Consider the following 12,058-nt stretch of genomic DNA (forward strand, 5'->3'; position numbering starts at 1 on the left):
ACTGTACTTATTGGAGATACAAAGTTGAGTTGTCTTATTATAGCATTATATAACTTGTTTATATAGTAGTTTTTCTATAATTTAAGCTTTTATTAGAAATTAATCTTTTATATCTTTGATAGAATTTGATTAAACTTTTAATAGATTTTTAACAAGTTTGTAATCATTTGTTGCATATAGATGGAGAAAATTTGTAATGAGCTTGTTTTGACTCATGAATGATGTAGATGTTGTCTTGTCTCTCAAAAATTCAATTCTATGACAAAATTGCAATTTATTAAGGTCAATCATATTATATTCTTTGTCAAACTTGGTTTGTAATGCCTATATAGAATTCATGGAACTTCTAAAAATAATTGACTTATCTATATATAAAATAAAAATTTACATTATGCTAGTCTTTTTTTAGATTGATGTTCCACCTTTTTGGCCTTCTTAGTCTTCAAAATTTTTTTTAGTATCTATTATACCAACTTAGACATAATCTTTAATTTGATTTAATTACATAAATTTAGATGATTTTTTTTATTAATAAGAATTTATTATCACTTCTTCTACTTAAACTATCTTGTAAATCTACATCTATACTAAAATCTTCATAAAATGTTGTATCACATTATTAGATTATTTTCTTAAATTTTACCAATATCAACATGCATACCTTGTATTTTTAAAAATACTTGAAAAAAATAAAAACATAAAAAATCAGAATACTTGGTTGACTTTGCATCAAATTTAATTTTTTAAAAAATAATTTACAGATCTTAACATATATATAGCAACCAAATATGTACATATAGAAAACACAAGATTCTCTTCTACTTCTTTCTTCTATTGCCTCAACCTTATGAAGATCTATTTTAGTTACTAAAATATAGTATTTTATTTAAATAAAGCTTAGATTTCACTTTTATTTATATATTCAATTAAATTAGTATCAATTTTTCTCTTGATTCTTTCCAATACTTCTAATATTTAAATTATCATCTTATTACTTTTTTTACACTTTAAACATTGGAATATAAAAAAAATTGCAAGATTTTTTTTTAAAATAATTTACATACTTTATTTATATTAAATTAGCCTTTATACATAATAATATTTGAATTTTTAATATAATGAATCAAAATGAATATACTATAAAAAATTAAATATTTAAGCTCTCAATTAGTACAAAATACATTTATTTTTTTCATGCTAGTGCAAGAAAGTATTTGAATATTTATAATATATGTATATGATGAATTAGTAATTTAAATTTCTATAAATTCTTGCAACATATTTATATATATTTAAATTAATAAATTAGTAATTTTTTAAAAAAGATAAAATTTAATTGTTTATAGATTTATAATTATTAAGCTAATATAAGTAATTTAAAGATTACTTTATGTGAATACATAATTGAAATTTATTAGAATTAAAAATTTATCTAAAAATATCTAAATACTTTAAATTATCTATAATTTTAAAATATAAAAAACTACCAATAAAAATTTAATCTCAATACATTTATAAGGCCATAACCTATTTAAAAGCAAAAAATATATTAAAAAGAAGCTTATAAAAATAGAAGATTATATAATATAATAAAATAGATTATAATAAGATAAATAAAATATATAATTAGTTTTTTTAAATATAAATATAAATATAAATATAATGGATGCATATAATATTTGAATAAATAGAATTAAATAGAAGTAATTAAAAGTAGATAAAACATATTAGGTAAATAATATCTTTCTCAAGAAACTTTGACAAAGTTTCCAAATGTAGATTATATCTTTAGATTCCAATAGATATGCATCGTCTTTATAGATATGGCTATTATAACTTGTTCTAAATATTTTTTACTTTAAAGAAGCCACATTGGAAGAAATTTATAATTCAATATTTAGATCATAAGTCTTGTAGTCCTTAGAAAGCTTCTACAAAGTTTTTTTTATAGTTGGTATAAATGGAAGCAAGAATGAAACCATCATCAATCTTGCCAATATTTTTATTTATATTTGAATCTTAATTTAAGATTTTTTGGTTTATTTTTATTTTAAAATATAAATTTTAGTTATTTTCTCTTATTTCTATTTATTTTCTACTCACTTTCTTCTATTCTTGGTAATAAATGAGTATTTTATTTTTGATTTTTTTTAGATTTATGACTAAATTTATATCCTTGAAATTTTAATTAGACTAACATACAGAATATTAGAGCCTTATCTTTCTTAATAAATAATGAATTTGTTTTTTTCAAAGCATCAAAGCATTTTAGAAGATTTAGATTAGCTTCTTCTAAACTAATATTATATTGGAAATATTTCTTCTTTTTTTTTTTTTTTTTTTCTTCTGGTATAGAAATTTTCAAGCTCTTATAAGTATGGCACATTTTGTAGAAATAAAGAAGGCCGTATTATAAACACAAGAAAAAAATGAAAAATTGGATGTTTGATATGCATCAACTTTCTCTACTATTTCCACCAACATTAAGAGCATTTAATTATAAAATTATACAAATGACAAGGATTTCTTCAACAATTACACCACTTCAAGTAATTTATGTAATTTCATCAATTAGAAAATCAAAATTTATTCTTTTTAAGAATTTTCATACTATTAGATCTAAATTTAAAGGATTCATCAACCAAGTATAACTTTTTATTCAATTCCAACTTCTTAATCATCCAATTTAAGCATTTCATATTAAATTTATTGAAACTTAAAGTAGTAGATTTCTTCTTTCTTGATTCTCATTTTTTTAGAATAATAAGATCCTATATTAGAAAACTTAAATATATTTTTGGAAAAAAATTAATTTATGTTTAAAAAATATAATACAACTTATACAAAAACCAACAAAATCCATATTTTATAGCATAGAATCATTCTATGTTAATGTATGCTTTCTAATAGTAAAAATTAACAATTAATGTTTGATAGAACAATGATGTAGTCACTAATTAATTTCTATATAAGTTACAATATGATGTGAAGAAATTATTGCTCAATTTGCTTGATTTTAAAACTTTAGGTTAAATTATTGAATTTTTTATCAAATGTAACAACTAACTTTTTAAACCTCAATTAAAAATCTATATATAAGTACCTCAATGCTCCTATAATTATATTAAAAATAGCTCTAATAATATAATTAAATGTATAAGATATACAAATTGAAACTATACATTAATATAGTATATAAAATCAAGCTTGAAAATGCATTAGGAATCTATTTATTAAAGAAAAGAAGTCTAAAAGCTACAAATACTTAGCATCAGCAAGGATTGTATTCTAAGAGAAGTGTGGAGAAAGATAATTCTTACTTCCAACATCCTTTACTTATAAGTGGTGGTTTCCTTACCAACGAGGCAACTTCCATCTTTTTGATATTACATCCATTTCTACTTCATCTAACTAAATCCTTGGTCCTACCATAGTAACTTTCTTTAACTCTTTACTACCTTTTGAATATTAACAACATACTATGCTTAATATCTATGTAGTTGTAACTAAGCAAGTACTTGTTGATCTTCAACACTTCCACTTTGCTAATTTTCAAAAGGCTCTCAATCCTAATCTTTGTATTAACTCATGATGTCTATACTTCACTAATACTTTTGTAAGTACATCACCAAGCATGTCATTTGTAGCACAATATTTCATACCTATTATTCCATCTTCAATCTTCTCTTGTATAAAATGATGTTGAACATTAATGTGCTTGGTTTTAAAATGGTGTATTTTTTTATTTTTTTATTTTTTTATTCTTAATAAATGTAAGACATCCTTGATTGCCACATATAATTAGAGTTTCTTCTAATTGTACTAGTCCAATGTCTTCTAAGAGTTGTCTTATCTAACACGCCTCTATTGCACAATAATTTGCTGCCATGTACTCTACCTCCATTGTTAATCTTGCAATGGTAGGTTGTCTCTTGTAATTCCATGAAATATCTCCCATTCCAATGAAGAAGACATATCCCATTGTGGATCTTCTATCATTTCCATATCTAGCCCAAATCGCATTACAATAACCTTACAAATCAATGTTCTTACTACCAAGGCACAATTTGAGGTCCATTGTATCTTTTAAGTATATTAATATCTTCTTTACCATTGTCAAATGCAATGGTCCAGCCTTAGACATGTGTTGGCTTGTACCACATCCATTGCATTTCTTTTAGTCCTAAACATCTACTTACAATCAACACTAGATTGATTTGTTGGAAGGGGTGCCAATTTCCATGTATCATTGTCCATAAGAGATTGGTACTCTTCTTTTATAGCCTTCTTCCACTTGATTGCATCTTCACACTTCATAGCATCACACAAAGACAATGGATCAACAAGAAGAGCAATATTTGCATGTTCTTCACTTGCTTGAGAGAAGATGTGATTCTTCCACCATTCACCACGTTGCCTTCTTTCTCTCAAAGGATATCTCCTTTCACTTGTAGAAGAACATTCACCTTGTTGCACTCCATATTCTTTTCCAACCTTCTTCTCCTTAAACCTTGTCGTTTTTCACTCAATGGTTGGTACTTTTTATTATTATCATCATCTCAATCTTCAACATCTTCATTTCTTTCATTGTTGGTCCTAGCAATTGTAGGAGCCTTCATCTTTTCAACCTTCTTTGGCTTTTTATCTTCATCTTCTTGTTTCTTTGCTGAATTCAAAGATGTATCCATAAACACACCATTACTCCCACTTGGATACATTTCCAAGTGCTCACAAGCATTCTTGTGCTCCAAAAACTCAATATCACCACTTTTGATGTTCTTGGTTTCCAAGCACATTAGCCTATATGCCTTAGTACCTTCACAATAACCAAGAAACACACACTTTGTATCTTTTGCATCAAGTTTGGACCTCATATAATCTGGTATTTTTGCATAAGGAATACAACCAAAGGTCCTCATATAGGAAATGCAAGGTTGTCTCCCACTCCAAGCTTCTTATGGTGTCATTGATATAAGAGCACTTATTGGACACCTATTTCTTGTATACACTGCATTCACCATAGCTTCCCTCCAAAACTCATAGCCAAGATTTTGAGCATGAAGCACACTCCTTGCCATCTCTACAATGGTTTGATTTGCTCTTTTAGCAATATTATTTTTTTGTGGAGTGTATGTAATTGTGGTTTGTATAGAAATTCCTTCATTCTTCAAATAAACATCAAATTGCTTAGACATATACTCACCTCCATTTTCCATACGCAGCACCTTGATCTTGTATTTACTTTGTTTCTCAACAAGTGCTTTAAACTCTTTAAACCTCCAAAAGCATTCATTCTTGGCTTTAATAATGTAGATTCAAATCTTTCTTAAATAATCATCAATGAAAGTAAGAAAATACCTTGATCTTCCAATACTTATGTTCTTCATAGGTCCACATATATCAGAATGGACAATCTCTAGCAACTTGGTAGCACATGTTCCTAAGCTACTTGAAAATGAGGCTTTTTGTTGTTTGCCTTGTATGTATCCTTTACATGCAAGTTGTTTTGTATTTTAGCTTGTATTGCCAAGATCTAAGCCACTTACTATAGACTTCAGCTCTCTCATGTTCTTCACATTCAAATGGCCAAGGCGGCGATGCCATATATCCAACTTATCTTGGTTTAATGTAAACTCAGCAAATGTACCTACTTCTACTCCATTCACCTTCTTACAAATGAGGTAGTATAAATTTTCCTCTCTAAAGCCTTTGAAGACCTTATCTCCACTCAATATTCTTACAAAACATCCATTCATATCAAATTGCACTTTAAAACCTTCTATTATAAGTTTACTCACTGAAAGTAAGTTTTGCTTCATCTTAGGTACATAAAAGACATTTTTGAATTTGATCCTATTGGTTTGTCCATTCACAACCACCTCCACCATAATAGAGCCAATTTCAATGGCTTCATATGTGCCACTATCTGCTAACACTACGTTTGATGCTAGAATAGCCTCACAAGTGTCAAATGAATACTTATAAGGTGACATATGCTTGAAACAACCTGAATCTACAATCCATCTTGACATGGCAGCCATAGAAGTCCCAATTGTTGCCATGAATGCATAATCTTGTCCTCTAAACTCATCTTGCATACTATTTGCATTGTTCTTCTTTATCTTTTTGCCTTTGTAGCAATTTCGAGCAAAATGGCCTACTTTGCTACAAATGAAGTAAGATTTGACATTATCTTGTTGATTTGGATAGTTGTCCTTGCCTTGACGTGAGTAGAGTACTGAATCTTCACTTTGAGGCTCATTTTCTTTCTTCTTGGTTACTTCATGGATAAGTCTTGCCATTACATAGTTCATTATAAGTTCTTTTAGCTTAATGGACTCCAATGCCACAATAAGGTAGTTGTAGGATTCGGGAAGGCTCATGAGCAAGGTCATGACAATATTACTTTCTTCTAAAGACTTGTCAACAATTGCTAGTTGGTTTGTAAGAGCCTATACCTTATTGATATGAGCGATGAGGTCTTCACCTTCCTCGAACTTACAAGTGAAGAACTTCTTCCTTGTATAGATGATGTTGGATAAGTTCTTACTCTTATAGATGTTGCAAAGAATCTTCTATGCTTCCGCTAGTCTTTACAAGAGATAATGTGGGAAAAATTGGTTTCATTCACATTGGTTGCAATCAATCCAAAAGCCTTCTTTTCACGATGTTTGAACTCCTTTTTCTCCTTCATATCAACATCTATGCTTGGAGCCTCTTCACTTTCATCTATAATATCCCAAAGATCCAAAGATGCCAACAAAAGCTCCATTTTTATCTTCCAATTATAGAAATTCTCACTTCTAAACTTTTCAATTATTCTCAATCCTTCACCTTCACTTGAAGCCATGTCTAAAAGAGAGTTGTATCAAAAAAGATTGTAAAAAGAAGTCCTAATACTCTCAAAATCAGGAAGAAGATTTCGTTGCTTTAGAATCACAGAATCCTTCTTTATGAACAAATTAATATTCTTACTCTCATAAATACTCTCAACTTCACTTCTAAGACTTCTAACAAGTTTAATGACTTATCTAAGTATCTCAAATCTGATTTACCACTCAAATATCACTTTTATGCTCACAAATCACTTCTATACACAATAAAAAGCTTTTTAAGCACAATCAGCAACTTTAGGATATGAAACTATAAAGTTAGACTATCAAGGATCTATCTCAGCAATAGCACAATGCAAGTGTTCTATAACTTCGCCTTAAGGTGAAAAACCAAACATCAACACCAAAATGCTGTTAATCACAAGTAAAAGGAAACTAAGATCTAGATTTAGATCTGAATCTAAAAGTTAGGTACTTCTAAACCCTAACATGAGCAACAACAACTTGATTTACTCCACACTTACACAACCACTTCAAAGAACTTCAAAAAATACTCAAGCAAATGTCAGAAGGCCCATAACCTATTGAAAAAAAGAAGTCTAAAAGCTACAAATACTTAGCATCAGCAAGGATTATACTCTAAGAGAAGTGTGGAGAAAGATAATTCTTACTTCCAACACCCTTTACTTATAAGTGGTGGTTTCCTTACCAATGAAGCAACTTCCATCCTTTTGATATTACATCTATTTCTACTTCATCCAACTAAACCCTAGGTGCCACCATAATAACTTCCTTTAACTCTTTGCTACCTTTTGAGTATTAACAACATACTATGCTTAATCTCTATGTAGTTGTAATTAAGCAAATACTTATTGATCTTCAATACTATTTGTGGAAGAAAAATATTTAAAGTCCAAAATTCTTTTAATAATCCAAAAAAACTCAAATATTTTAAAATACCATATTTGAAAATCTTAATCCTCTAAGAAATCCGAAATCTAAGAAATTTTAAATCTTATCAATTCTAATAAATCTTAATAAAATCTTTTAAAAAAAAACTTAACAAAATCTTAAGTAAATTCTAACAAATCATAAAAAAATCCAAATCAAATTCTAAATTTTAAGTAAAAAAGTCAAATAGTACAAAAAACCTAATTATCTTATTGGATTAACTTTAAGTTTTGTAATTTATTAGATACATAAATATTGTATAAGCTTATAAATTTTAAAGAAGATCTAACTTATATAAATTGAAAGATAAGGCAAAAAGACCACCACTAATAATTCTTGGCCCTCAACTCTTAGATTGATGAAGAACTTTAATAACTAAATCTTATATTTTTTTGATAAATTTTGCAAAAACTTTGTATATAGCTTTAGTATTATGTCTTTTTTTAATATTTTAAAAATCAATTTCATTCAAAATTATAATATTTAAATATTTAAGAATAAATAAATATTCTTAATTTATCCTTTTTTAATACCTTCTTATATATATAGACTAATATCTTAGAATTAAATGATTAAAATAAAATTAAAATTAAAAATCAAGTTATTTTCTTGTACATTTACATATATAAAAATTCAACTATAGGTCAATCTTTAAGTTTTAAAATCCTACTAAAGAATAGCACTAATTTTTTTTACCTTTCAAACTATAATGCATACAAACCTTATTTTTCTTTCTTTCATAAAGAAGCTCCTCTAAATCAAAAATCCTACAATACACTTTTAAAAATCTTTTAACACCTTTGTCCTAATTTCACTCTAATTTCAAAATAAAAACCATATTTTTTTTTACATTCTTTTTTTTATCCTTAAGATCTAATTTTTACTTCATTTTATAAATACTCCTATCACAATTCAATTTTACCTTTTTATAATAATTTTACAAAAAATTACTCTCAAGTTTGATTTAAAGGTGATTTCATTGTTTTCTATCTATTTTACTTTAATTTTTATAATTTATAGTCCTATAAAGGATATAAAAGTTCTTATTAAAATAATAAAAAATAAAAAAATAAAACTACAAGAAAAATAATAATAACAATATAAAACAGCTTAAAATAATATAAAACATGAAAATTTTAAATATATTCAATATATCAATTATGAATTTTATTAAAGTCTTTTTTGCATGTTTTAGTTTCACCCATTTTTTCACCTAATAGTTGTATTACGATAAAAAAAATGTTTCAAATCCTTCATAACATAAGAAAAAACTAGATACTAATATGAAATATTGTTTCTATATTGTAGAGAATCAAAACACATTGATTAATATTGTTTTAAGAAGAAAAAAATTTACAAGATAAGAAGTATAATTTAAAAAACAAAAAAAAATTACAATATACGAAAAAAAAATTATATTGCAAAATAAGAAATCATATAATTGAACTCTTATACTAATTTATTTTATACAAGCCTTGTGTTATTCTTTAAATCATTTGGTTATTTTTTAATACAAGTTCATTTTGAATCTAAAATCCCAATATTTTTATATTTTTCTTATTAGATTTTGATGCTTCTACTTATTTCTTATTTTAAATTTTGCAAAGTATCAAAAAAATTATTAGTGTAAAAAATCAAATATATACATGTAGAAATTATAGATAGATAAATTTTATTTTTATAAAAAAATATCTATAAAATTATATTAATATAATTAATTATAAAAGATAATAAAATTTTAGTAATGTTTTAGTATTTTAGAATCTATAATTCATCTTTTTTTTAAGAATTAATGTAATAAAAAAAAATCTCTTAAATAAATTAGGTATTTTTTAGTCACGAATATTTTATTGCCATATTTAAATAAAAATAAAAAAATATATGTTTTATAGGTATTAAAAAAAATTTAGGAGCTAGGATATTTATTGAATTTTTAAAAAAATATTTTTTTAAAATTCATACAACACTACAGTCTTAGATTTGATTGCAATCAAATCTAAGATTAATATATAGAATATTAAGATTATTTGTAAAAGAGTATGTTGATGCATTGCTAAAATACCAAATTTATAACTACTTAATTGACCTTCAAGAAGTAGCTCAATCACCTTTTAAAAACATTTATATTTATTAAAATATAATTTTTTTTTCCAAAAATAAAATAAAAATAAAAATAAAAAAATAAAAAATATATATAATTTTAAAAATCTCTTATATATGCTCTAATCTACTTTGTACAAAATATAAATGGATCCTTGCAAATGACTATAGATTATTGTAGATTAAATAAATTGACCATTGAAATTATTTATCCTTTGCTTTTAATTTCAAGTCTTCTTGATCAATTAAGTGAAGTTAAGATCTATATTAAGATAGATTTGCATAACAATTGTAACTACTACATATTTGAAAATAAGTTGAATAGGATATTGCATTCTTATTTAGTTATGGTTATTTTAAATGTTATTTCATGTCTTTTGAACTTACAAATTTTTTAGATTTTTTTAAATATTTAATACACAATGTATTTTGTTAATTTTTAGATAGTTTTTTCTTACTTAATATTTAGACAACATTCTTATCTATTCTAAGAATACTGAAAACCATAAACAACATATATTTTCTTGTATTTTGAAAACTTAGAGATACAAGACTATATGTTAAGATTAAATAAATAAATAAATAAATGTTTTATACAATTCAAGTTAAACTTTTTAAATGTATTATCTCAAATAATAATTTTCAAATAAATTCTAAGAAAATATAGATATTATAGATTAATAAACTCTAAAAATGATATATGATGTCTGATGTTTTTTTGAATTTTCAAACTATTATCAATTATAGATAAATACTTTTTCTGAATTTACTTCTTTACTTACACACTTAACTTGAAAATACAACTTAAAGTAGAATAAATATATTGAAGTAGCATTTTAAGTTTTAAAAGTAGCTTTCATTATAGCTTTTTTTTAAATTGATTTTTTAAATTCATTTTATATTTAAAATTTATGCATCAAAATTATATTTTATAAAATTTTATTATAAATCAATCCACATCATAGGTTTTATCTTATTTATTTTTATAAAAAAAAAAATCTCAATTATTAAAATTAATTATGAGATCCAAAGTATTAAATAATTATTATTATAGATTTATTTTTAAAATAGAATTATTATTTAAAATATTATATTAATCTAATTATATTTTATATTTAATAAAAAAAATAATAATTCATGTCAATATATATCTTAAATTTTTACATGAAATCTCAAAGATGGCTTCAAATGTAAAATGTTGTTAAAGCATATTTTTAATCTTGAGATACTTATTCTTTAAAAAAGGTTCTAAATCATTGATCCAACATTTATTTATTTTAAAGAAGCCTTGGTCATTTTTTTCAAAGAATATAATTACAAATCTTCTACTTTTAAATATTTAAAATTCTATTTTGTAATAGTAGATTTTTAACCAAAATTAAACATCATATATCTTCTATTAAAACCATTGTTAGTAAAGAAACAACTGATTTTTTTTCTATAAAGTCTTTACAAACCTCATAGGTTTTCAAATAATATTATTTCTAATCAAAGATCTCAATTTGTTTCAAGGTTTTGGATGATATTAAAAATATATTAAAGGTTGATATTTAATTATTTTTAGTCTTTAATCTTCAAATTAATGGATAAATATAAATATATGGATTAAAGATAAAAATAATATTGTGAAGGATATGAATCACAAACAATCAAAATGTCAATACACTCTTATGTCACTCCAAAAAAATAATTATTTATTCAAAGATATTTTAATATTAAAACTAAAATGGCTATTATAAAAAAAAAAAAGCGTAAAGACTCTTGAAACAAGACTAAGAACAAGAAAGACATTGACAAGAGTGAGTAAGGCCTCAATCTTGCCTCTATACTATTTAATTAAGAGCTACATTGTGACATATTGTAGGACCTCTAGTATATGTCCAAGTTGCAAGGTAAGTGTCTAACTTGCAAGAAAAGTTTCATATGTAAGTGCCACATGACTAATTTTTTCTACAAGTTACCAATATGTGTGACAAGTGGCCAACTTAGTAGCCAAGTTTTCAACCTACCAACTATCTACAAACATATAAAAAGTCAAATTTGCATCTATGAAGCTTCCAAAAAGTGTCTTTACAAGATATTATCAAATTTACTTCTATTTATTTCTATCTAATTCCTTCAATCTAAATATATATATATATATATATATATATATATATATATATAATATTTAT

This window comes from Physcomitrium patens, chromosome 18 (assembly GCF_059467195.1).
Source record: "Physcomitrium patens ecotype Gransden chromosome 18, ASM5946719v1, whole genome shotgun sequence".
NCBI classification, from domain to species: Eukaryota; Viridiplantae; Streptophyta; class Bryopsida; order Funariales; family Funariaceae; genus Physcomitrium; species Physcomitrium patens.